The sequence below is a fragment of the Eriocheir sinensis genome, chromosome 37 (assembly GCF_024679095.1).
Source record: "Eriocheir sinensis breed Jianghai 21 chromosome 37, ASM2467909v1, whole genome shotgun sequence".
NCBI classification, from domain to species: Eukaryota; Metazoa; Arthropoda; class Malacostraca; order Decapoda; family Varunidae; genus Eriocheir; species Eriocheir sinensis.
This window is the reverse complement of record NC_066545.1, coordinates 7,706,487-7,731,322: the sequence shown is the minus strand read 5'-3', so window position 1 is coordinate 7,731,322 and position 24,836 is coordinate 7,706,487. Positions and strand designations below refer to the sequence as shown.

At 42.6% G+C, this 24,836-nt stretch overlaps 1 long non-coding RNA gene across 2 annotated transcripts; it reads left to right on the top strand.

The window, feature by feature from the left end:
• The first annotated feature begins 4 nt into the window (after window positions 1–4).
• Window positions 5–5,326, top strand: LOC127008158 (uncharacterized). 2 transcript variants are annotated; one of them, XR_007760847.1, is made up of 3 exons: window positions 5–92; window positions 291–494; window positions 5,057–5,326. It is a non-coding gene; the product is annotated as an uncharacterized LOC127008158 (long non-coding RNA). The 2 variants fall into 2 exon arrangements; XR_007760846.1 differs by lacking the exon at window positions 5–92 and having other exon boundaries at window positions 144–494.
• The last annotated feature ends 19,510 nt before the right edge of the window (window positions 5,327–24,836 follow it).

The following is a 24,836-nucleotide window of genomic DNA, read 5'->3' as shown; positions in this document are numbered from 1 at the left end:
CAAACACATCGGTACCGGTACCGTAAAGTACTTGCGCCAGCCGTCTCGTCTGCTGTCATCTATGATATATTCTAATAACCTTCAAACCTCCCGTAAATCCATAAGAAAGAGTGTAGAAATCGAAACAAGTGTGAATATACAAGCCATGAAGTGTGTGGGGGAACCCGGGCGGCTGAGTAGCCTACAGCGCTCCGCGGCAGCCAAAATCCTCGACCCCTGTTAGAGGCACTAAAAGACAGGTTAATGTAGTACATGAACCGGCCAATTTTATCTCTTCTTCTTTTCTTCAGCGACTGAGCCGATTGTGGGAGAGTGCCAAGCACAGAAGCAGGCCACTCCGTGGCGAGTACCGAGGAGGTGCCGGCGGCCGCGGCCCGCGGCCCAGGCCCAGACCAGCGGCGGTGTGTGTACACGGAGCGGCATGACGGGCATCCTCTTCGAAGATATCTTTGACGTGAAGGACATCGACCCTGATGGGAAGAAGTTTGACCGAGGTGAGGCATGCTGTTTTGAGGGGGTGTGGGGTGTGCGGGAGGGCGGAGGTGGCCTGTCATGGCCATGGTGGGCCGGGCGAGCACCACATGACGTGCCTGGCCAGGTGGAGCCCAGTGTGCCTGTCACGGCCACGTCTGGGGTGCCGGCGGGCACACAGACCTCAGCTTGTCCGTAAATTCATGTTAAAAATAGCCACAGTAATTACTGCAATTAGGTTACTTTTTTGGCACTCCTACGGAATCTTGGTCCTACTATCCAGCAAGAAACCCAGAATAATCTGGACAGAGGCCAGTAGGTAGCCCAGTATTATTTTGTTAAAGGTCTTGCTAAATTGCAGTATCCTGACCTTTATTATTAATACTTTTTCTATACATTCAGCCTATAGCGCCAGTAGGCTTTCTTGATGGGACCTGCTGGTCCCATGGTGCAGGCAAATGTTTTATAGTGCTGCCATTCTGCTTGGCTCATGTTGCCCCCAGGAGTGCCACTTGATCCTCTTTAGAGAGTTTCACCGAAGTCTGGGTTGATCGACGGTCATCAGGGCACAGTGTGTTCAGTCTTCAGCCACTCAGCAATGACTGGACATTGTCACTTGTAGCGACAGGCAGGACTTGAACCTGGGTTCTCCGCACCCACACACTGACCACTAAGCCACCATCTCCCTGTATCCTGTGATGCAGGTTGTATGATACTTGTTGCACATTCAGTCTAGAGAAGTGACTACTGTAGGGTGACCAGACGTCCCCGGTTTCCAGGGACAGTCCCCGTTTTCATTGACCTGTCCCCGGCTACTGCTGTCCCCGGAAATGTCCCCGGTTTTCACTGTGACTGAAAGATCCGAAATTGGAAAAAAAAAAAAATTTGTTGACCAAACTATACGTATAGTTGCACACTGTACAGTAGTGTACATAATATAAAAAAAAATAAAACAGCTTGCTTGCTATAATAATTGATTGCCTTTTTGAACAAAAACCAAAAACCAAAATTCCGCCAAACCATCACACTCATCATCACTCGCCCCTCCTTGCTCCTTCCCACCAGCAACCAGCCAGCACACTTCTCTCTCATTCAGAAGAAAATCAATCAATCATTCATTTATTCCCATCATGAGCTCCTATTGATTATTATATTTATGCCCTTTTTTTTTACTTTTTTAGAAATGAGATGGAGGGAGGAGGGATGTTTTTGAGATGTTTTGATTTTGATTTTGTTTTTTGTTTTATTTTTTTTTTTATGCTTTTTTGATCTCAGCTACTTTGATCAGAAAAAAATTGTTTGTTAGTCATTTTTTTTTTTTATTCAGTTTATTTGTTATTTAGGATAAATAGGAAGAAGAAACTTTTGCTGGTTGAATGGTGTCCCAGTTTTAGTTTTTTTTTTATTTTTTTTTTAAAACACTACAAACACTAGGTTTTTTGAGTTTTTGAAAAAATCTTTGTCTCAGAAATCTGGTCACGTTAGACTGTTGGGGTGTTTACTTACGAGTCACCATGATGATAGGCACCACCCCAGTCTTACACCAACCTCAGTCTAATGCCTGACACTATTTTTTCTGATAAGATCTCAACCGACTTTTCAAAATATCTTAGTACATACTGTGCTAGTCGCAAATTGCTTGTTTCTACAATATTATTTTATTTTGTTCATTAAAATGTGTGTGTGTGTGTGTGTGTGTGTGTGTGTGCGTGTGTGTGTGTGTGTGTGTGTGTGTGTGTTAGGGGGGGGAGGTTGAAGGAGGCAAGGCCCCACTGGAGGTTAGGTGTTAGATTAGATTTGTTGGGTTTAATTAATTTTGATACCTACTTGTAACTGGTTTTGTCATGCTAGTGGGGACTGTGGCAGCGGGTATTGGCAAGAACTGGCACCTTAGGGCACAACATGTGATGAAGCATCAGACAGTGTAGGGAAAAATTACTATCTTAGAAAAAAATAATTTGCAGTGTTAACAGATATAATGAGATATGAAGTGCATGTTGCAAACTATCAGAAAAAATAGTTAAATTCACTGGAGTGAAGTTGATGTTAATAGAGTTGTACCTGATGATGATGTTGCAGGTTGGGCAGGGCCATTGCTAGCCTTTTGGGGGGCCTATGCAAAATGTTATTTGGGGGCCCTTTTTTCTGAAACTATGGTAGAGGATTCCAAACCTTGTAGATTGGCCTTAGGGGCACACCATTAACATATAATTGCATCAGTATGGTGCACTTTAAGAGGAAAAGAGGTGAGATCTGTGAATACTCAACATCTTTTTTTCTCAAATTCAAATCAAGCATCTCATATTTACCACAGGAATTTAAACCCACAAAAAACGATAATAAATGGGGCAGACTGGGGCTCCCTTACAAGATTCACTGTATCTGCATTATAACACATGCTAAATGCATATAAATCAGATAGATGCTGCATTTTCATAAAAATATTTATTTTGAATGTTAAATATGTTAAGGAATCAAAATTTAGGCAAACTTTGCAACTAATGATACTAAACATAAAAAAATATCCCTTCCCTCCCCCAAAATAATATTAAATTTGACCATTACAGAATCAATATAAATTGGGCCACTGCACAGAATAAACATAATGACACTGGCATTCATAGAAAAGTGCAAATGATCAAAATACAAAACAAGCCAGTAATGTATATGTCGTTGTACCGACATCACTAAAGTCTCACTTTACTTTTGCTTTTTTAACCTTTTTTAGCTTTTTAGTGTCAGGGCAGGGAGCCCATTAAGCTTTAGCTCCACTAAGAGAGGAAAATGATTTGAGACAGCACTCTTGTAAAGAATTGTGTACTCACCCATCACACTTTACAAGCATGGTACAGGATTATATGATAAAATGTGAGTACCCTCACTTCACCCTTCACCATATCATGGTCATCACACATGTTGAATATCACAAAAAAAAAAAATGCACCAGGAGTGGCATTAAAATCCAGAAAATCAAAACAGAGTGGCAGACACTGCTCACTACTGCCTACAATCCATACCCATTGTTTACATATGCCACTTACCAACTGCTTGTGGTTATTGAGAAAACCACGGAACAGTCGGGGGTCCATAGCAAATTCTGAATGCCAACTAATACAATAAACCATTCTGTATAACTATCATAGCTATTTGTGACTCCTAAACAGTATGAATACTTTTTTCCAAAGTACAAGTAAGTAGATGTTCATGATAATGTTGCAAAAAAATAGATGAACAGAATGGAAGACCTGCTGTTTCAGGTGAAGTTCCTGGAGGGAGCGGGGCATTAGAGCTATGGCTAGATTGGTAAATAGGCAGAAATACTGAAAAGTTTGCTTTGAGGTGCTAGGTGAGGTGCACAAGCCAGCTGTAAATATCTATTATATGAGCTAAAACTAATTAAGGCAATGTTGTCTCTAGAGGAGTTGTTCCTGCTGCTATGTGGTGATGGGAGACAACAGCAGGCCTGGCAGAGTGAAGCAAGTCATGTTACACTGCTGGTATGCATGCATGTATGTGTACATGATATTAAATTATGAGCAAAACTAAACATTTGGGGGGGAAATATCATATCATAAAATCAGGCTTACACACATACTGTTCAAAATAATTCACCTTATCCAAGATTGCAGTAAGCATTTCAAGGTGCAAACTTAAAACATAGACACTAAGTACGTATAATAAAAACAAAGAAAGAGTGTAGTATCTATGCCTTATCTCTTATGTGCTGGTTTTGCTGCTTGATTTTTTTTGCCCCACAGCACACTGCCACATCTTATCTTGTCCTGCAATGCATCCTTCCTAATGTCCTTCCTAATGCAGCCACTCAGCACAGGAGTTCATGACACCTGGACACAGACTGTTGATAGTCCTTTTGCCACACAGCATCTCCTACCATAATGTAATAAATTGTATCTTGCCACACTGCACATCACACCATGCTTATCCAAGAGTTTGATGCAGCCACTTTTTTTTAATTTACAGATCTCTTCGTTGCATCAGTTTACCAGTCACACGTTTGATTGTGAGCAGGTTCAAAGCAAATCAGTAAACAGCATCTGCACACACCAATGATAACCTTGGAAAATAAGAGGGAAAAAACTATTGGATGAAATTGTTATAGGAACCTTGGGTAGTCTGGAGAGGTGGGGGGGAGTTGCACAAACCCCAGCTGCACTACACATCACCCACTCCACACTTCCATGCTTTCTATATCCCTGTGTTACCCACCCATCGATCCATTTAGATAACTCCATTCCTTGGCATATTTAAATTTTTTGGTGTATGTCTGTGGAAAACTGAGATCGATACCTTTGTTGATACGGAAAACAAATAGGCATCGTAAATAGAAGTTTGTGTTTCTGAGAAGGCAAAAGCTGAATATCTCTCTCTCTCTCTCTCTCTCTCTCTCTCTCTCTCTCTCTCTCTCTCTCTCTCTCTCTCTCTCTCTCTCTCTCTCTCTCTCTCTCTCTCTCTCTCTCTCACACACACACACACACACACACACACACACAGCACGTAACACTGCACCACACTTTGTTCTTGTATCATACATTAATTTATTTACTTTTTTCTTCTTTTTCTCCAGGTAAGTGTACAGAGACCTTCACTTCTCCCCTCCACGTGTCCAGTTGCCATGAGGCCTCCAAAACCAAGGCCAGGAGGGGGAGCAGGAGGAGGAGGGAGGAGGAGGAGGAGGCCTTGAGTGTGACGGCAGCAAAGGGCCCTGAGAGAGGTGAGTGCACTTTCTCTCTCTCTCTCTCTCTCTCTCTCTCTCTCTCTCTCTCTCTCTCTCTCTCTCTCTCTCACACACACACACACACACACACACACACACACACACACACACACACACACACACACACACACACACACACACACACACACATGATGGGCCCTACTGAATTAAATTGCTTATGTCTAGTCTCTACACCAATCACTGTTATTTACTTCTCCAGTTTATTTATTCATGTATGTATATTTTATTTGTTTACATTATATTATTTATCTACTTACCAACTTAGTGTCCTCCTCCTCCTCGTCGGGGGCTTCGTGGTGCAGTGGTTAGCACACTCGGCTCACAATCGAGAGAGCCCGGGTTCGATTCCCGGGCGGAATGGAAATATTTCCATATTCCAATCACACAGCTCTTCTGGACAGAGTGGAGTCTAAGGCTCTTCGTCTCATCAGCTCTCCTCCTCCTACTGATAGTCTTCTACCTCTTAAATTCCGTCGCGATGTTGCCTCTTTCTATCTTCTATCGATATTTCCACGCTGACTGCTCTTGTGAACTTGCTAACTGCATGCCTCCCCCCCTCCCGCGGCCCCGCTGCACACGACTTTCTACTCATGCTCATCCCTATACTGTCCAAAGCCCTTATGCAAGAGTTAACCAGCATCTTCACTCTTTCATCCCTCACGCTGGTAAACTCGGGAACAATCTTCCTTCATCTGTATTTCCTCCTGCCTACGACTTGAAATCTTTCAAGAGAAGGGGTATCAGGACACCTCTCCTCCCGAAATTGACCTCTCTTTCGGCCACCTCTTTTGATTCTTTTTTAGGAGCAGCGAGTAGCGGGCTTTTTTATTATTGCTTCCTTTTTTTGTGTGCCCTGAGCTGCCTCCTTTTTTGTAAAAAAAAAAAAAAAAAAAAAAAAAAAAATTGGGCGGCTTTTCCGATACCCTACGCCCCTGTCCACCCAGCAGTGAATGGGTACCAGGTATTAATCGGTGGTTGTGTCCCGTCTCCTGGGATCTGTTCCCTTCTATAATTCCTTCCCCCTCCTGTCTCTCTCCGGCATATGACCACAGATGTTGCGCCGACTAAACGAAACTTTCCAACTTTCCTCCTCCTCTTCCTGTTGGCAGTTCATGTATTTATGCCATTTGTTACGGATTTTATATTTATGCGCTTCGCAAAATATTTCGTAGTTTTAATAATTTTTACTGATATATTTATTATGCGCACTGATCTGACTAGTTGATTGTTTCCGTGGTGTGTGTGTGTGTGTGTGTGTGTGTGTGTGTGTGCTCGTTACGGTCAGCCCGCCTACCCTTGATGTGGTTATAATGAAAACGGAAAGAGGAATGATTAATGAAAACGGGAAGGGGGAGTCGGTGCAGAGCTTACACTCCCAATTAGGCAGTTCGCTAGTTAATGAATTGGAAAGTTGATTGAGTAATTTGACAATTGTTTATTACTTAGTCAATTAATTACGTTGGTAGGTAGATAGATAGATGGTTGAACAGTTTAGACAGTCGGTTTGTTGGCCAATTTAAATAGGTAGTTTGTTCGATAGTTGTATAAGTATTGAAGTCAGTTGGTAGTTAATGAGCCAGTTTAGAAAATATATTTGAGATGATCGATTAATTACAGTTGAGTATTACTGGGTCAATTCGATAAGTTGGTAAATAGGTGGGTGGTTGAGTTTGGACAATGGTATGGTTGATAATGTGTAAGGTAATAGGTAGTTTGGTCAGAAGTTTGCTAAGTAGTGAAGTCGGTAGGTAGCTAATTAGTCGGTCAGGTAGCTCGTTGTTTAATTAGTTCATCTGGGGGATTAGTTTGTGACGTGACCAGTTCGACAGTCCAACACCGTGTCATTGTTAGCGCCCAAACCAAACTATATTCTCCACAGTGATCCGTTATTTCTACTCAGTACCAGATACTAATAAAGAGATTACCTGTGTGGTTTCCTAAAATTTCCTTCTTTTTTATACCAACGCCAAACACTAGTAGGCTGGTATTACAAGACACTTTGCCATATCACATCAGCTATTTCTAAAGGTCAAAGAGGGGATCAATCGGGTTCTAATGAGTGTTTCTTTAGGTTCATGGTACAGAAGAAGGGTCAGACTACCACCAGGGTCATAAAACTACCCCTGGAAATGCTCACAACTCCTACGAAAGCCTTGTCAAATATGTGTTCTTGGGCGGCGAAATGTCTCATAATACGACCCTAGGGCTACAAGGAGTTTTGGTCGTGTTTTGTGTTTGGTTGGGGAGCTCACAAACGTAGTGTATTGAACTGTAAATCTGGCCCATGGTCCGGCTGTGCGTTAATGATTCACACGCTCCTCTTAAAGGCCGGCCAGGAAACAGGAGAACCTTGGCTACCCGGATGTCAGGAGGCAGCCGGGACCCGCGAATCATATACTCCTGCCATGCCCTCTCTTCCACTCACCCCCCTACGATACCCATGCCTTCTATATCTATCCATTACCCACCTTTCATTCACACCTGACCAACCAGCCCAGCCCAACACCGAGCCCGTATTCTAAGATATTTCGGCGGCCAAGCACACATTTGACAAGGCTTACGTAGGAGTTTCGGGTATTTCCTGGGATAGTTTTATGACCCTGGTTATAGGTTGACCATTCTTCTGTACCGTGAACGTGAAAAAACACTCACAAGAACCTGATTCATCTCTTTTTTGACCTTTGGAAAGTTTATATGAGAATGGAAGTGTCTTGAGAATACATATATTGATGTCATCTACCCACCTACATGTCCTCGTTTTCCCACTCACCCCCTACGATACCCATGCCCTCTATGCCCGTCCATTACCCACCCGTCACCCATACATCACCATCCCATCACCCATTCCAGTCCAGTACTACATAACACCCCTACCACATGCTCTCTCTCCCACACTCACCCCCCCCTACGACACCCATGCCCTCTATGCCCATCCATTACCCACCCGTCACCCATACATCACCAGCCCACCACCCCGCCCTGCCCACCACCATATATAACCTACCCACCTATCCACCCACTCCCCATTTCCATGTTTACTGTCTCTGAATTTACCTCTCATGCATTCATTAAGATACTCTGTTTTATGTCTGCTATCCATCACCCATTCACACATCACATCCATTGTTTTTCTACTCATCCATCACTCAACCTTCACGCTCAGAACCCATTACCTACATAACCTCCATTCCTTTCAGATAATAGGACTCATTTGATCACCTGCCGTTACCTACCTCCCCATTTCTACTCACCCATCACTCAGCCTTCACGTTCAGAACCCATTACCTACATACGCTCCATCCCCAGCACTCCATTCAATTGGTAAGACCCATAATGAGGCACTTAGTAACATAGTGTACCAAGCGTCACTTATAAAAAGACGCTTGGTACACTATGTTATTAGGGGACTCATAGGGTCGTATTTTAAGACATCTCGCCGCCCAAGAACACATATTTGACAAGGCTTTCATAGGAGTTTTGGGCATTTCCAGGAGTAGTTGTATGACTCTGGTGGTAGTTTGACCCTTCCTCTATACCGTGAACCTAAGAAAACACTCATTAGAACCCAACTGATCACCTCCTTGACCTTTAGAAATAGCTGATGTGAGAGGGCAAAGTGTCTTATAATACAGGTTATATATAATCACCCATTCGGAGGCCATTCCACTTACCATGAACCCCACCCATTATCCACCCACTGAAACCTCCATTCCATTCAGTCAAAAGGACCCATTTAATCACCTCCCATTACCCTCCTTCCCATACACTTAAGTTCTCGCACTCCATTCAGTTAAGACCCATATAAACACCCATCCCACCTACTCACCATTACCATTAACCCCACTTGCCCATTCATTTTCCTAACATCTATTATTAAACTCCATTCCATTTAATTAACAGAACCCATACAATCACATAGCTGCCAACCCACTAATAACTTTTCAATCCCACCTATCCATTACCCACTATTTCCCACCAACAGATTCACCCATTGAAAGTAAACTATTCCACCTCCTATTGCCACCTACTCATTCCACCTAATAATTACCACTCCCACACTTGGTTAGGTAGTCAGTTATTCCACCTGTAGGCTATCCACTTTCACCTCCGTTCTTAGCCGCCGACCTATTGAGGCTGCTCCACCTGACTCCACCCTCCTCACTCCCCTCCATCACCCCCATTATCTACCTGTCTATCAGTGTGTTTATGTCTGTCTGTCTATTTGTTCTGCATATTTATCTGTGTGTGTGTGTGTGTGTGTGTGTGTGTGTGTGTGTGTGTAAACGTTTTTTTTATTTGTATATGCATCGGTGTTTTTTTTTTCACCTGATTGTTCTTCACATTTGTTTTTTTAACGTTCACTCAGCTTTGTCCTTGTGTGTGTGTGTGTGTGTGTGTGTATGTGTGTGAGAGAGAGAGAGAGAGAGAGAGAGTTGTTTTTTGTTTTCCCCCAACACGGTCCTTGCTGCCAGAGAGAGAGAGAGAGAGAGAGAGAGAACTTCAACCTCTCCTTTTGTTTACACGTTCTCCCCATACTTTTCCTCCTCCACCGCAGTCTCCCTCCCTCTCTCCCTCCCTCTCTCTCTTTCTCACCCTTCCCCTCCCTCATCTCCATATGGTAGGTAAGGGGAGGGAGAAAGAAGGGGGGGTGGGGGGGGGCTCGGGGGGGCTTTTTCATATCTTTCCTCCTGCTACGTCTTAAAAACTAGGTCGCCTCCTCCTCCACCTCCTCTTCTTCTTCCTCTCTTTCTGTATACCCTCCCTCCCGTTTAGTCCCTACCCTCCATTTTTCTTTCTCCCTCCCCTACCCCCCCTTTTCTCTCTAATATGTTCTCTTTCTCGGTTCCGTAGTTCTCTGTGACCTGCCCAGATTGTAAAGCTTCTCTCTCTCTCTCTCTCTCTCTCTCTCTCTCTGGACACGCCCACACGTCACGCCCCGCCCCTTTCTTTCTTCCCCTTCTCCCTCCTTTATTTGCCCCGCCTCTCTCTCTCTCTCTCTCTCTCTCTCTCTCTCTCTCTCTCTCTCTCTCTCTCTCTACCAGCGCAGCGCCCCCTCCGCCCCCCTCTGCCCCCCTTCCTCTTACTTGATGGTGTTACGTAATGGGGTTATGTAATGGTGTCACAGGGGTCGCGAACCACCACCACCACCACCACCTCCATCACCACCACCACCACTACCTCCACCTCCATTACCATAACACCCCCCCTCCCTGTATACGTCTATATCATCACCCTCACCACCACCACCACTTCCATTACCATAACACCCCCACCTCCCTGTACGTCTATCATCACCCTTACCTTCACCACCACCACCTCCATAACTAACGCTATTACATCATCACACCCCATTCTCCTTACCCCCCCCCCCTTTCTTCTTCCCTTCTCTTCATTAACTTCCTATATAGTCTCCCTTTCCTCCCCCCTTTAAATCTTCCTCCCTCTCCCCTTTCATCATCATCATCATCATCACCATCTTTATCATCATCCCTCCCTTTCTTTTCCTGCTCTTCTTCTACACCCTTTTCCTCACTCCTCTCTTCCTCTTCCTCCTCCTCTTATCCCCACTAACTCATCCCTTACCTTACCTATTTCCCCTTCTCTCCCCTCCTCTTCTTCCCCTCCCCTTCCCTCTCCTCTCTACACCTACACATATTATCTGCTACAGCCCTCTTCCCTTCCCCTCCCTTCCCCTTCCTTCCCATACCTTACCTTACCTCCCCTGTCTCTGCATATACCCTCCCTTCCTCCCTCCTTTCCTCCCTCTTTCCCCCTCCTCCTCCGCTGTTTCTAGGTGTGTTCCGTGTGTGTGTATGTGTATGTGTGTGTGTGTGTGTGTGTTGATCTTCCTGTATTACCAAGAATTACTTTAATGAATACCACCACCACCACTCCTCCTCCTCCTCCTCCTCCTCCTACTACTACTACTACTACTACTACTACTACTACTACTGCCACTACTACTGCCACTACGAGAGAGAGAGAGAGAGAGAGAGGAGTGACGTAACAATATCCCTCATATGCCTTCCGGTGACACATTTCCCTCTCTCTCTCTCTCTCTCTCTCTCTCTCTCTCTCTCTCAATACTTTTCTCCATCTTCGTCGGGCATATTGAGAGAGAGAGAGAGAGAGAGAGAGAGAGAGAGAGAGAGAGAGAGAGAGAGAGAGAGACTCGTAGAATTCATTTTTCTCTCAACCTTCTTTTTCTTCTTCTTCTTCTTCTTCTTCTTCTTCTTCTTATTATTATTATTATTATTATTATTATTATTATTATTTAATGGCGTAAATATTTTGTCATTTGATATGAACGAGTAGAAACAATCTGATTTATCATTACTACTACTACTACTACCACTACTTCCACTATTTTTACTACTGCCGTCATTACCATCACCACTGATAATAATAATAATACTTTTACATTTTTCTCTCCTTTGTTTACATGTGTATTTGGGAATAGTTGTTGTCCTACCTTTCTGTCTGCATTTCTATAATCTTCTATATATCTTGCCTTCTTTCTGCTTCTCTTATTTCTTTCACTTTCATTTTCTCTTTTTAGGCGTCTCAGGTGTTTGGGGACTGCTGGACAGGTAGCTTATAGTGTCCGCACTCCTTCCTCTCTACCTGACTCGTCTCAGTAATAATTATAATAACTTACCATTTTCTTTGTGTCTATCTAATTCGATGGCCCTCTCACGTATCTTCCTCACTGATACATTCCTTGGCATTCTCCACTTACCCCCTCAACATTCCTTTCCTTCCCCCCCTGCCCTCTAATATCCATGTAGCTCAGCCCACCACCAACAACAACAACAGCAACAACAACAACAGTATCATCATCTGCTCGTGACATTCCTCATCATTCGTGAAGTTTAAAAAAATATTCTAGCTGTCTTTTTTTTTTCCTTTCGTCCTTTTTTTTGTGATGGTTTTGTCGGTATGGTTTTGGTTTTACATTTGTTTTTGGAATAGTATGTTTCTCTCTCTCTCTCTCTCTCTCTCTCTCTCTCTCTCTCTCTCTCTCTCTCTCTCTCTCTCTCTCTCTCTCTCTCTCTCTCTCTCTCTCTCTCTCTCTCTCTCTCTCTCGACCAAACTTGTACTACATTCCACATATTCTATTCCATTCTTTTTCTTTTAGTTTATTTTCGTAGCTTTGCATTCCTTTATTCTTTTATTTTTCCCCATGTACAGTAATAAATTCTGTCTATACGCACTGCTTCTCTCTCTCTCTCTCTCTCTCTCTCTCTCTCTCTCTCTCTCTCTCTCTCTCTCTCTCTCTCTCTGTTTCACCTCTGTTTGTCCTTCCATATGTCTATCTATCGCCCATTTACACTTCTCCGCCTGTTATCTATTTATTCTGCTCTTCACTCTCCTCTCAAATTACTCTGCTCTCTCTCCGCTTTCCTGCTCAAGTGTTTTCTGTATGTATCTGTTCTTCGTTTTTATCTTTTCTCCCGTGTTGTTCTTCCTCCTACTCCTTTTCCCTCTTTTATTGTTCTTCTTTCTACCTGTTCTTCTGTTCTTTCTACCTTTTCTTCTTTTTATCTGTTCCCTGTTCCCCCTTTTACTGTTCCCTTTGCCTATTTTTACCTTTCCCTGTTCTCCCTTCTTCCTGGTTATCCTTTTCTTCTGTTCTTCCTTCTTAGTGTTCTTCTTTTAACATGTTTTTTTTCTTTTACCTGTTCTCCCTTCTACCTGTTCTCCCATTTACATTTTCTCTTCCATTCTTCTGTCGCCTTTATCTCTCCCTCGACACCAGTCACGTGATACCTCTCTCTCTCTCTCTCTCTCTCTCTCTCTCTCTCTCTCTCTCACACACACACACACGCTATAGCGGCGAGAGCTTTAAGCTGAGGTGACCTTGATATGAAAGTGGGCGGCGATGTGGCGTAGGCTGCTTGAAGGGGTGATGTGGTGGTGGTGGTGGTGGTGGTTGGGGATTGACTGAAGGGGGATAATGTAATATGGTGGTGATGGTGAGGGGAAGTGGTGGTGGTGGTGATGGTGGTGGGAGAAAGGGAGGTGGTGGTGGTGGTGGTGATGGGAGAAAGGGTGGTGGTGGTGGTGGTGATGAATGTAGTGGTGGTGGTGGTCAGTGACACCTTTGTATAGTTTGATAATGTTAGTTTTGTATGATATGGTGAAGATGAAGATGGTGATGATAGTGATGATAAGGTATTGGGTAACCTAGCATGGATCGTGTTGTATGAAAATGATAGTGAAAACAGAAGTGGTGATGGTGATGGTGATACCTGATAAGTTAGTGATTATGACTTGAGACTAAAATGGTGATGCTTATAATTGTTGTCGGTGGTGATGATTGTGTTGATAGTGGTGGTGGTGATGGTGGTGATAGAGCTTCTCCTCCTCCTCTTGCTGGTGTCACGAACTCTTTGCTGCAACATTTTAAAGACTGAAATCAATAACTGTGTGTGTGTGTGTGTGTGTGTGTGTGTGTGTGTGTGTCCCTGACCCTGCTTGCGTGTGATTGGCCGCCGTCACAGCCAATAAGAACAGCTCAATAGGTCACTGCCCCCTCCCCTCGCTGCCTCCTATACTGGTGACCTTGGTGGTGGTGGTGGTGGTGTTTTTTTAATGCGAGTTTTAGTTAATGTGTTAGACGTGGTGGAAATCGTGATGAAGTGGAGGTGAAGGGGTGGAGGTGTATGATTTTAATTTGTTTTTAGCTAATGTGGTGATGAAGATGGTGGTGATGGTGGTGGTGGTGGTAATACAAATTGATAAGTTCTAATAGTAATGGTGGTGGTGTTGGTAGTGGTGGTGGAAGAAATTGAAGCAGTGACGCTGGTGGAAGAGGTGGAGCTCATGGTGGTGGTGGAAGTGGAGGTGGAGGTGGTGGTGCAGAGGGGGGGTGGGTAAGTATTGATTGACGAAGCTGCAGCCCCGCGTGTGTGTGTGTGTGTGTGTGTGTGTGTGTGTTCTTTCTGCTGCAGTTGTATGGGTAAAAGTGGTGGTGGTGGTGGTGGTGGTGATAGTAGTAGTAGTATTAATAGTAGTAGTAGTATTAATAGTAGTAGTATTAATAGTAGTAGTATTAATAGTAGTAGTAATAGTAGTAATAGTAGTAATAGTAGTAGTAGTAGTTGTTGTTGTCGTTGTCGTTGTTGTTGTCGTTGTGGTGGTGGTGGTGGCGGTGGAGGCAGAAATAAATAACGAGAGAAAAAAGAAAGTGGATGAAAGAAGAGAGAAAACTTGGAAGAAAGAGTGAGAGGAGAAAGAAGCAACATCCAGAATTATACTTCTCCCAAGGTCAAGGTCACCGCCCTATCTACCCCCCCCCCCTCTCTCTCTCTCTCTCTCTCTCTCTCTCTCTCTCTCTCTCTCTCTCTCTCTCTCTCTCTCTCTCGAGCTGTGCGAAATCTTATCTTTTGTAACTAAGTTTTTAACATTTTACTGACTCACTGACTCATTAACTCTGCTGACTCACTCACTCACCAACTCACTATTTGAAGCTTGGCACATTAAACTTCGCTTGCACTAACTCATTAATTACGTCTTGTTAACTGTACTTATACTGTCTTATAAATCCCGTTTTAGCTTTATTTACAGAAACTTACAAACCATATCTAAACTTCACTTAAACTTACTTACTAATCATAACTTATTACTTACAGATCACCTCCTAGCTTACGAATTGCGTCATTTTACTCAGATCTTGTCCTAACTTCATTTAGTCACTTACATATCCTAACTTCACTTACGCTAACTTGGAGATCTCGTCGTAACTTCACTTATATATTCTTTTACCAATCCTAAATTCACTCAGTCACTTTCATATCCTAACTTCACTAACCACTTACAAATCCTAACTTAACTTGTATATCAGATCCTAACTTCACTTACTTAAACTTACAGATCCCGTCCTAAATTCTCTTACACATACTTACTAGCCCTGTCTAACTTCATTTGCACTAACTTACAAAATTTAGTCACGTCACAACTTCATTTAGTGACTTGAAAATCCTAACTTCACTAACAGTCACTTAGAAATTCTAACTTCACTTACACTAACTTACTAATCCTGTCCTAACACTTACTCTCACTTACATATATCGTCCCAAATTTACTTGTACACAAATTCTATCTTCACTTTTACTAACTTACAGATCTTGCGGTAACTTCATTTTTTGCCCTTTTACAAATACCAAATTCACTTATTCATTTACTTATCCCAACTTCATACAATCATATACAAAGCATCCACTAACTTACAAATCCCTTCCTAACTTCCCTTACACTAACTTACATATCTCTTACATATACAAAGCATCCACTAACTTACAAATCCCTTCCTAACTTCCTTTACAGTAACTTACATATCTCGTCCTAAATTCACTAACAAATACTGTCGTAACTTCATTTACACTAACTTACAAAATTTAATCACGTTGTAACTTCATTCAGTCTCTTACAAATCCTAACCTCACTTACAATCACTTACAAATTCTAACTTCACTCACAGGAACTTACAAATCTCATACTAATTTGACTTACATTAACTTACAAACGATGTCTCAACTTACTAAACACAGATCCCGTCCTAAATTACTTACACTACTAACACAGCTGATATGAGGCCCTAAATTCACTTACAGACCATGTCCTAACTTACCAACACTTACAGATCCCTCATACTAATTTAACTTACATTAACTTGCAAACCATGTCTCAACTTACTAACAGAGATCCCGTCGTAGATTACTTACACTACGAACACAGCTGATATGAGGTCCTAAATTCACTTACAGCCCATGTCCTAACTTACCAACACTTACAGATCCTTCATACTAATTTAACTTACATTAACTTGCAAACCATGTCTCAACTTACTAACAGAGATCCCGTCCTAAATTACTTGCACTACTAACACAGCTGATATGAGGCCCTAAATTCACTTACAGACCATGTCCTAACTTACCAACACTTACAGATCCCTTACCAACACTACCACTACTAACACAGCGGTAATAGCGTCGTTCCTTAACTCACCTGACATTTGTACATCCTCTCGGCTAGCTCAAAGAGAAGGTCAAGGCGACTCACTTACATTGCCTCCTCTTTTTCTCCACCTCCTCCTCCTCCTCCTCCTCCTTGTTCTTGTTTTCGTTCTCTTGATTCTCCTCCCTTTTGTTCTCATCCATCTTGTTCTTCTCTTGCTCTTCCTCCTCCTCCCTCTTCTTCCCTCTTGGCCTTCTTTCTTATAACCCCTCCTCTTCCTCCTCCTCCTCCTGTTCTTGATATTCTTTTCCTACTTTTACTTCTCCTCCTCTTTCTCCTCCTCCCTTTTTGCTCTTGTTCTTCTCCCACTTCTTTTACTCATCCGCCTCCTCCTCCTCCTCCTCCTCCTCCTCCATTTCCTTCTTTTTCTTCTTCTTTTCTTTTTCTTCTTCTATTATTTCTTCTTCTTCTTCTTCTTCTTCTTTTCTTTTTCTTCTTCTATTATTTCTTCTTCTTCTTCTTCTTCTTCTTCTTCTTCTTCATCTTCGCAATTTTCTTTCAACGAACTTTATATATATTTCATCTCTCTCTCTCTCTCTCTCTCTCTCTCTCTCTGACTGGTATGTTTTATTAAGTGGTCTGTTTGTTACTGTTGCGTTTGTCTGTTTCGCACGTCCTCTGCATAACGATGATCTCTTCGTTATGCGGCTCGCCTCCCGTTTTCTCCGTCACAGTTGATGGAGTCAGGGATTACTGCGTCGTTTTTGTTGTTTTTGTTTCTTATTCTCGCACATTGTTTCCTGTTTATTTATTTATTTCTGATGTATTTTTTTCTTATTTATTTCTGTACTTATCTATTTAATCCTATGTTATTCTTATTTGTTCTTATTTGATCTGATTTGTTTCTTATTTATTTTCTCATTTGTTCTTATTTCTTTATGTATTTGTCTCTTATTTTCATTCATTCTTTCATTCATTGCCTCTTTTTTTCTCTCGCTTGATTCATGAGTATGTACGATGAGGCGTAGTTGTTTGGTATGCGTTTTGCCCCCACGCGCGTGCATTGTACTCTAACAACAGACCTACTGCCATCAATATAAACAACATACGTAACAGTAGCAATAACAACGATTAATTATAGGAAGAATGTGCAACTACTACTACCACCACCACCACCAGCACTACTACTACTACTACTACCACCACCACCATCACCTCTACCACTACTACCACCACCACTACTACTACTACTACTAATAATAATAATAATAATAATAATAATAATAATAATACGCATTTATGTTCTCCCTCTTGATTTTCTGCAAACTTCTTTTTAATTTAAGGTAAAATATCAAGTAGTATATATTGTAAACGTTTGTTTGTTTATTTTATTTTCCTTTATGTAGATTATAACACTGTCATAAGCCTCTCTGACTTATGGATAGCACATTGAGCAACGTTTCATATGTCCTCGAGGTTACAATCATAATGACAGTTGTGAGCAATGTCACGTGTTGTGTTTGTTGCATCTTTCTACCGGCTCTGTTCTCGTTTTAAAAAGATTTAAAGAACTGTTATCCTATGAAATTAAATTACATAATCAAGAGCTTTACATATAATACTTGTGTTAATGTAATGATTATAAACTGCACCAGATTGTTCACTTTTACCATACATGTTGCATTATGAAAGTATATTGTCACAAAACTTAATGTACAGTAAAAGACCTTTAATCCATTTAATCCAAGTATACCTAAGGACCCGCGCCCGTTCGGAATAGTGAATTCCCGGATTATCGAATGGAATCTGAAGTCACTAAATGTGTGCATTTATATTTTGTCGAAATTTTAGACGGTAGGTTACAAAAAAAAAAAAAAACTATCTATCGTACTTGTATCTGATTTAATCTCTGAATAATTGTGATAAAAATTTCTTTTAACATTCTCAAAACACATCCTCGCCCAAGCACACTCATTTGACAAGGCTTTCGTAGGAGTTGTGGGCATGTCCACAGGTAGTTTTGTGACCCTGGTGGTAGCTTGAGAAAGCTTCTGTACCGTGAACGTGATAAAAATGACACTCGTGAGAATCCTATTAATCTCCTTTTGGACCTTTGAAAATAGTTGGTGCGAGAGGCGGAGGCGTCGGAGAACACCAACCTTTAAATCCTACACAGTGTTCCTCTTGGCAAATGGCTATGGCTTAAAACACTTAAATCTAAGGGTTCAAGGTTCGAGTCCTGCTGCTTCCTCTAACATGGTGTGAGGAACTCTTGGTTAGTGTCCTTTAGAACTTGAACCCTTGTTGATCCGCCTCGGCCAGTGTGTTCAAGGAAATTGTTGTTGTGACGCCTCTCAAGACTGTAAGACACTCAGGATACGATGGCGGACCTCATGAATATAAATCTGCAGCCGAGAAAAGGGTGTAGAAAAAAATAGTTTGTTAGTGAAAAAAAAAAGTAAAAAAATAAGTTTGAAGTCATCTGCAAACAAGCAAACAAAAATAGCATCACTCATTATTGTTGTTGTAATTGTTGTTGTTGTTGTTGTTGTTGTTCTTCTTCTTTATTATTATTATTATTATTATTATTATTATTATTATTATTATTATTATTATCACCACCTCGACAATAATATCAGTCACCTTTTTTGAGGGATTTAATCTTGCTCCTTTTCATCCTTTTTCACTTCCTCTTATCCATGCTCTTATTTTTTTGTTATTTCTCTTCCTCCCCTCTTTTTTCATTCTCACTGCCTTCGTCCTTTTCGCATTTTTTCTTTCCCTTCCTCACATTTTCTCCATCTCCTGTTTTATCCTCTTCCTTTTCCTCCTCCACTTATTTTCTCTCCCTTTCTCTTCACCTTATTTTCTTTCTCTTCATCGTTTTCTTTCTCTTCCTCCCTCTCCTCATTTTTTCATTCTCTGCCTCCTTCCTTTTCTCATTTTTCTCCTTCCTTTCCTCACATTTTCTCCTCCTCCTTTTCCTCTTCCACTTATTTCCTTTCTCTTTTCTCTTCACCTCATTTTCTTTCTCTTCATCGTTTTCTTTCTTTTCCTCCCTCTCCTCTATTTTTCATTCTCTGGCTCCTTCCTTTTCTCATTTTTCTCCTTCCTTTCCTCACATTTTCTCCATCTCCTCCTGCTTTTTCCTCTTCCATTTATTTCCTTTCCCTTTTCTCTTCACTTTTTTTCTTCGTCGTCTGTTGCCCATGTTCTTTTATTCTTTCTCTTCCTCCTCTCCTCTTTTTTCCATTCATACTCTTCCTTCTTTTATTTTTATTTTTTTCACTTTCCTCACATTTCCTTCCTTTCCCCCTGCTTTAGCTTCCTCCTTTTCTTCTTCCACTTATTTTCATTCTCTTCTCTTCACCTCAAATCCCGCCTTCTTCCCTCTTTATCCTCTTTCTCTCTTTCCCTTAATTCATATGTTCCCTTTCTCTCCCCTTGTCTCCTCTTCCCTCCTTCCTTCCTTCTATCTCCTTTTCTTCCTCTTCTCGCAACTTTCCTTTATCTCCTTTGTTTCAATCTGTCCTCGATTTCCTCATCCTTCATTTTATCAGACTTTATCTATCTCCATTCTCTCTCTCTCTCTCTCTCTCTCTCTCTCTCTCTCTCTCTCTCTCTCTCTCTCTCTCTCTCTCTCTCTCTGCACCCAGTTATGCTAAATGTAATAGAGGGAAAGTGTGATGCGTTTGTTTGTGTATTTATTTTTCATGTCATTGATATTTTTTACTCCTCTATTGTTATCCTTTTATTTTTACCTTTTCATCAGTGGATCTTTTTTTCAATAACTGTGTGTGTTTTGCGATGCTGGTGGTGATGGTGATGGTGGTGGTGATGGTGTTGATGGGAAATGGGGAGGTGATGAGAATGGGAGGAAGAAGAAGGGATGTTTTGTCTCATTCACCCATCTTCCTCCTCCTCCTCCTCCTCCTCCTCCTCCTCTTCCTTTTCTTTCTTTTATCTGGGAAAGGTTTTGTGTTTCCTTTTTCCTCCTCTCAGTGTGTGTGTGTGTGTGTGTGTGTGTGTGAAGAATTGGGAGTGAGTGGATTGAATGTTTGTGTGATGTACGAGAGGGTGTGTGTGTATGTTGGCGTGTGTTTGTTTATACGTGTGTGTGTGTGTGGGTGTACGTGTGATGTGGTGATGGTGGTGGTAGTGGTGGTCGTTGGTGATGGTTGAGGGAGAGACTGAAATTGACAGGAGGGGAGGATGGAAGAATGACAGACAGAAGGATGAGTTGGGTTTGAAAGGAAGTAAGAAATAAGTGAAGAGCAGGATGGAGGGGATGGTGGAGGGGAAGAAAGAAGAGTTAATACATGTTGGAGATGGGGAGAAAAGAGGGGAAGGAATCACTTCAGAATCAGAATCAGAATCACTTTTTCTGTACATTACAGGGATCATCAGATAACATATATTAAGTTTAAAGTAAGATTTAAGCTCAAAGTTTACTTAACTATATGCAAATCAGTATCAGAATAGCGTGAGCGTTGCATCACAAGAATTCTAGTTGATATTTGTCATTATTAAGTAAGAAGTTTTTTAGTCTTTTTCTAAACACTTGTACAGTATTTGATTGTGTTACATGGTGTGGGAGAGCGTTCCATAGCCTGGGGCCTAGGACTAGAAATCAACGTGTCCCGCAGTGTGTGTTGGTGTGGGGAACATGTAGGTTGTCCTGCTGTCTTGTTGTGCACCTACTCTGTGTCACCTCGATTGTGGTAGGCAGGTGCAGGAACCACTCTGGAGACATCTTACATTTTATCTTATATACAGTTACAGCAATATCAAAAATTATCTTCTTGTCCATTTTAAGCCAGTTCAATTGTGTTATAAAGAGGGTGGCGTGGTCTCGCCTCCTCGAGAGAGAGAAGGATCGAGGGATAGATAGGTAAGAAAAGTGAGAAGATAGAGAAGGATGGATGGGGTAGAAGGGGTGTAGGAAAAGAAGGAAGAGGTAGCAACATGGAAGGAATGGGAATAAAGGAGGAAGAGGAGAGAATGAGGGTAAGATGGGTAAGTTTTAGTGAGGAGATGGGGAAGGATGGATGGGGGAGGAGGAAGAGGTAAATCACGAAAGGGATGGGAGGAAAGAAGGGAGGAGGAGAGGAGGAGGAGGTAAGAAAGGAGAGGAGTTAGGGAGTAGGCGCGAAGGGGTGAAGGGAAAGAAGGAAGAGGTAGGTCACGGAAGGAAAGAAGGGAGAGGAGAGAAGGAAGAATGTAAAGGTAAGGAAAGAGAGAGTAGAATGGATGGGGGCAGATGGGTGAAGGGGAAGGAGGAAAAGGCAGTGACATGGAAGGGATGAGGGGGGGGGGGAGAAAGATGAAGGATGGAGAGAGAGAAAATAGGAAAGGATGGATGGGGGCGAAAGAGAAGGAAGAAAAGGTAATAACACGAAAATGAGGGAGAACTGAAGGAAGGAGAATATATTAACTGAAGGGAGACGAAAAAAAGGGAGATAAAAAGGGAGATTAGTAGGCCGAGGGTAAAAATTTGAAGGACCTCCGGGCGGGGCCGCGTCAGGCAGTGGCAGCGGCGGCTGTGGCGACGTAAGAGAACGAGAGAGAGAGAGAGAGAGAGAGATCAATAAAGAGTGGTGGGCGGCGGGCATGAGGGGCGGGGCTGCAGCAGGAGGGGCACGCAGGACCCCCCCTACCCCCCTTCCTTCACCCCTTCACCACCACTACTGACGAAGGCGGTGGTGGTGGTGGTGGTGAACTGCAGTGACCCATGCTTCCCCCTCTTCTCTTTCTCGACCATTCTCTCTACACCTTCCTCGCCCCCTCCTCCTCTAAGACAAGGGAAGGGGGTAGAGGATCGGGAAGGGAGGGGAAGGAAAGGGGGTTTGGTGGAGCAGTTGCCTCCTTCCACCGCCACCGCCGCCACGTCTCCTCCACCATCACCACCACCACGCCATCGCCACCACCACCACCACCACTCATTCTGTGTGCGCCGCGCTGTATACAGGGTGAATCCGGTGCCGTGTGTGTGTGTGTGTGTGAGAGAGAGAGAGAGAGAGAGAGAGAGAGAGAGAGAGAGAGAGAGAGAGAGAGAGAGATTTAATACTTCTCCATACATACACAAATACATACGAGTGTGTGCATGCGCGTGAGTACACACACACACACACACACACACACACACACATGTACTATTCTGTGATGTCTGTTATTGGTGTTATTGATGGTGGCTGTTGTTGTGCTGTTGTTACTGTTGACGTTGATTGTGATGGTGAACAGACTCCTACGATGTACCAATCTGCACCATCACCACCACCATCACCTCCACCACCTCCACCTCCACTTTCCCTGCATCGTGGAAAGGTAAGGCAGCAAGTGTGTGTGTGTGTGTGTGACGAGGTGTGACGCACGGAAAACGCACATTATCGTATATTAAGTAATGAGGATTATGCTTCTTCGGGGTCATCTTTCACTATTGTCACTATTATTACTACCTTCCTCCTCCTCCTCCTCCTCCCCGTTCTCGTCTTTCTTATTTGTGTCACTGTTCCTATTATCGGTTTATGTATGTTTGTCAGTCCATGTATCGTGTGTGTGTGTGTGTGTCAGTCCATGTATCGTGTGTGTATGTGTGTGTGTGTGTGTGTGTGTGTGTGTGTGTGTGTGTGTGTGTGTATCAGTGTCACGCATTTAGGATAATCTTCGTTACGTTTACCCAGAGAGAGAGAGAGAGAGAGAGAGAGAGAGGCATTATACAGATACATTCCTTAAATTATGGCGTTTCAGAGAAAGAGATAGAGAAAAAAATGTAGGCTTAGCATCTGATTTATTTCCCGCCCATTAGTCAGTCTCTCTCTCTCTCTCTCTCTCTCTCTCTCTCTCTCTCCATTATCGTCGTTGTGCTTCGTCCTCCTCCTCCTTTTTCTTTTTTTCTTTATTTATTTTTACACTCCTTTATTTTTCATTTTTTTCTCCTTCACGTCTCTTTTATCTCCTTCCTCCATTCTACTCTTATTTTTCTTTCCACTTCTTCCTTATTTCCCTTACGTTTTTTACTCCTATTCTTTTCCTCCTGTTTTTCTTTTATCATCACAAGTCTTGCATACTCATCTTCCTTCCTCACCGCCTCCTCCTCCTCCTCCTCCTCCTCCTCCACTCCCTTCCTTGTAAGTATTCCGTGTCATTTGCCTTGTTCTTGCTTTTTTTCTCTCTAATTCTTTCATTCCCTCTTTTCATGCCTTTTCCTCGGCTTCGTTCATCGTTCATAATCCAGTTTACATTATGGATTCATGAGGAATAGATTGAATTGGGTCGTTAATTTTCAAGGAAGGAAGGAAGGAGAAAAAGAATGAAAAAAAAAGAAAGGAACGAAGGAAGGAAGTTCAGTAGGAGGGAAAGAAGGAAGTTAGGAGAGTTAAGTAAAGAAGGAAGGGAGGAAGAAAGAGGAGGAAGAGTGAGAAGGTGAAAAAAAAGAGAGCGAGGATTTGAGGAAGGAAGGAAGGAAGGAAAGAAGGGAGGGAATAGCTAAAGAGATAGAGAGAACGGGAGGAGGAGGAGGAGGGAAGAGAGAGGAGGGAACGGAGGGGAGGGAGGGGGATGGAAAGCTTTAAAGGGGTGGTGCATGAGAGAGAGAGAGAGAGAGAGAGAGAGAGAGAGAGAGAGAATAGGAAGACAAGATGAAATAACTACCGATTTTGGTGGTGGTGTAGGAAAAGGTAGTGAGAATAAGTGGTGGTGGTGGTGGTGGTGGTGGTGGTGAAGGTTGCATGACGGGGTGGTGTTAAGGGCATTGGTGTTGGCGTAGGTAAGGATAGGTCGTGGTGGTGGTGGTGGTGGCTGGGTCTTAAAGGGGTGGTAGTGAAATAGTGGTGGTGTTGATGTTTTCGTTATGTAATGATGAGGGTGGTGTTGAGGGTGACGGTGCGTGTGTGTTGGTTTTGGTGGTGTGATGTGGTAGTGATGGTGGTGGTATTTTTTTATGGGATGGTGGTGGTGATTGGTGATATGTGGTAGTGATGGTGGTGGTATTTTTTTTTATGGAATGGTGTTGATGGTGGTGGTGATTGGTGATATGTGGTAGTGGTGGTGTTGGTATTTTTTTCATGGAATGGTGTTGATGGTGGTGGTGATTGGTGATATGTGGTAGTGGTGGTGTTGATATATTTATGGAATGGTAGTAGTGAGGAGAATGATGGTGAATGTGTTGTGGAAGTGATGGTGAGTGGTGATGAGATAATAGTGATAGTGGTGTTGATGGTGGTGGTGAATGGTGATCTTTCAATTACTTCCTGGTGGTGATAGTGTTCCCTTTCTGTTATATAATGGCACTGATGGTGAGAATGGTAAAATGGTGATGGTGATAGTGATGATAGTATTAGTAGTTGTAGTAGTAGTGTTCCGTGTTGATGATCTTAGAAGTGGTATCAACTGTTTAAAATTGCAGTTCTGGTGTTAATGGTGACAGTAATGGAGGTTGTAGTGAAGGGAAGGGGAGCAGGTTGAGCCATAAAGGTTTGACGGTGGTGGTTAGTTAGCGGTGGAGGTGATAATGGTGGTGGTGGTGAGGATGGTGTTGTGGAGGTGATGTGGAAGTGGAGGTTAAGAACATTTGTGGTTATATTTGGTGTTTGAAAGACAAGGAAAAGGGGATGATGGTGGTGGTGGGGGTGGTAGTAGTAGTAGTAGTAGT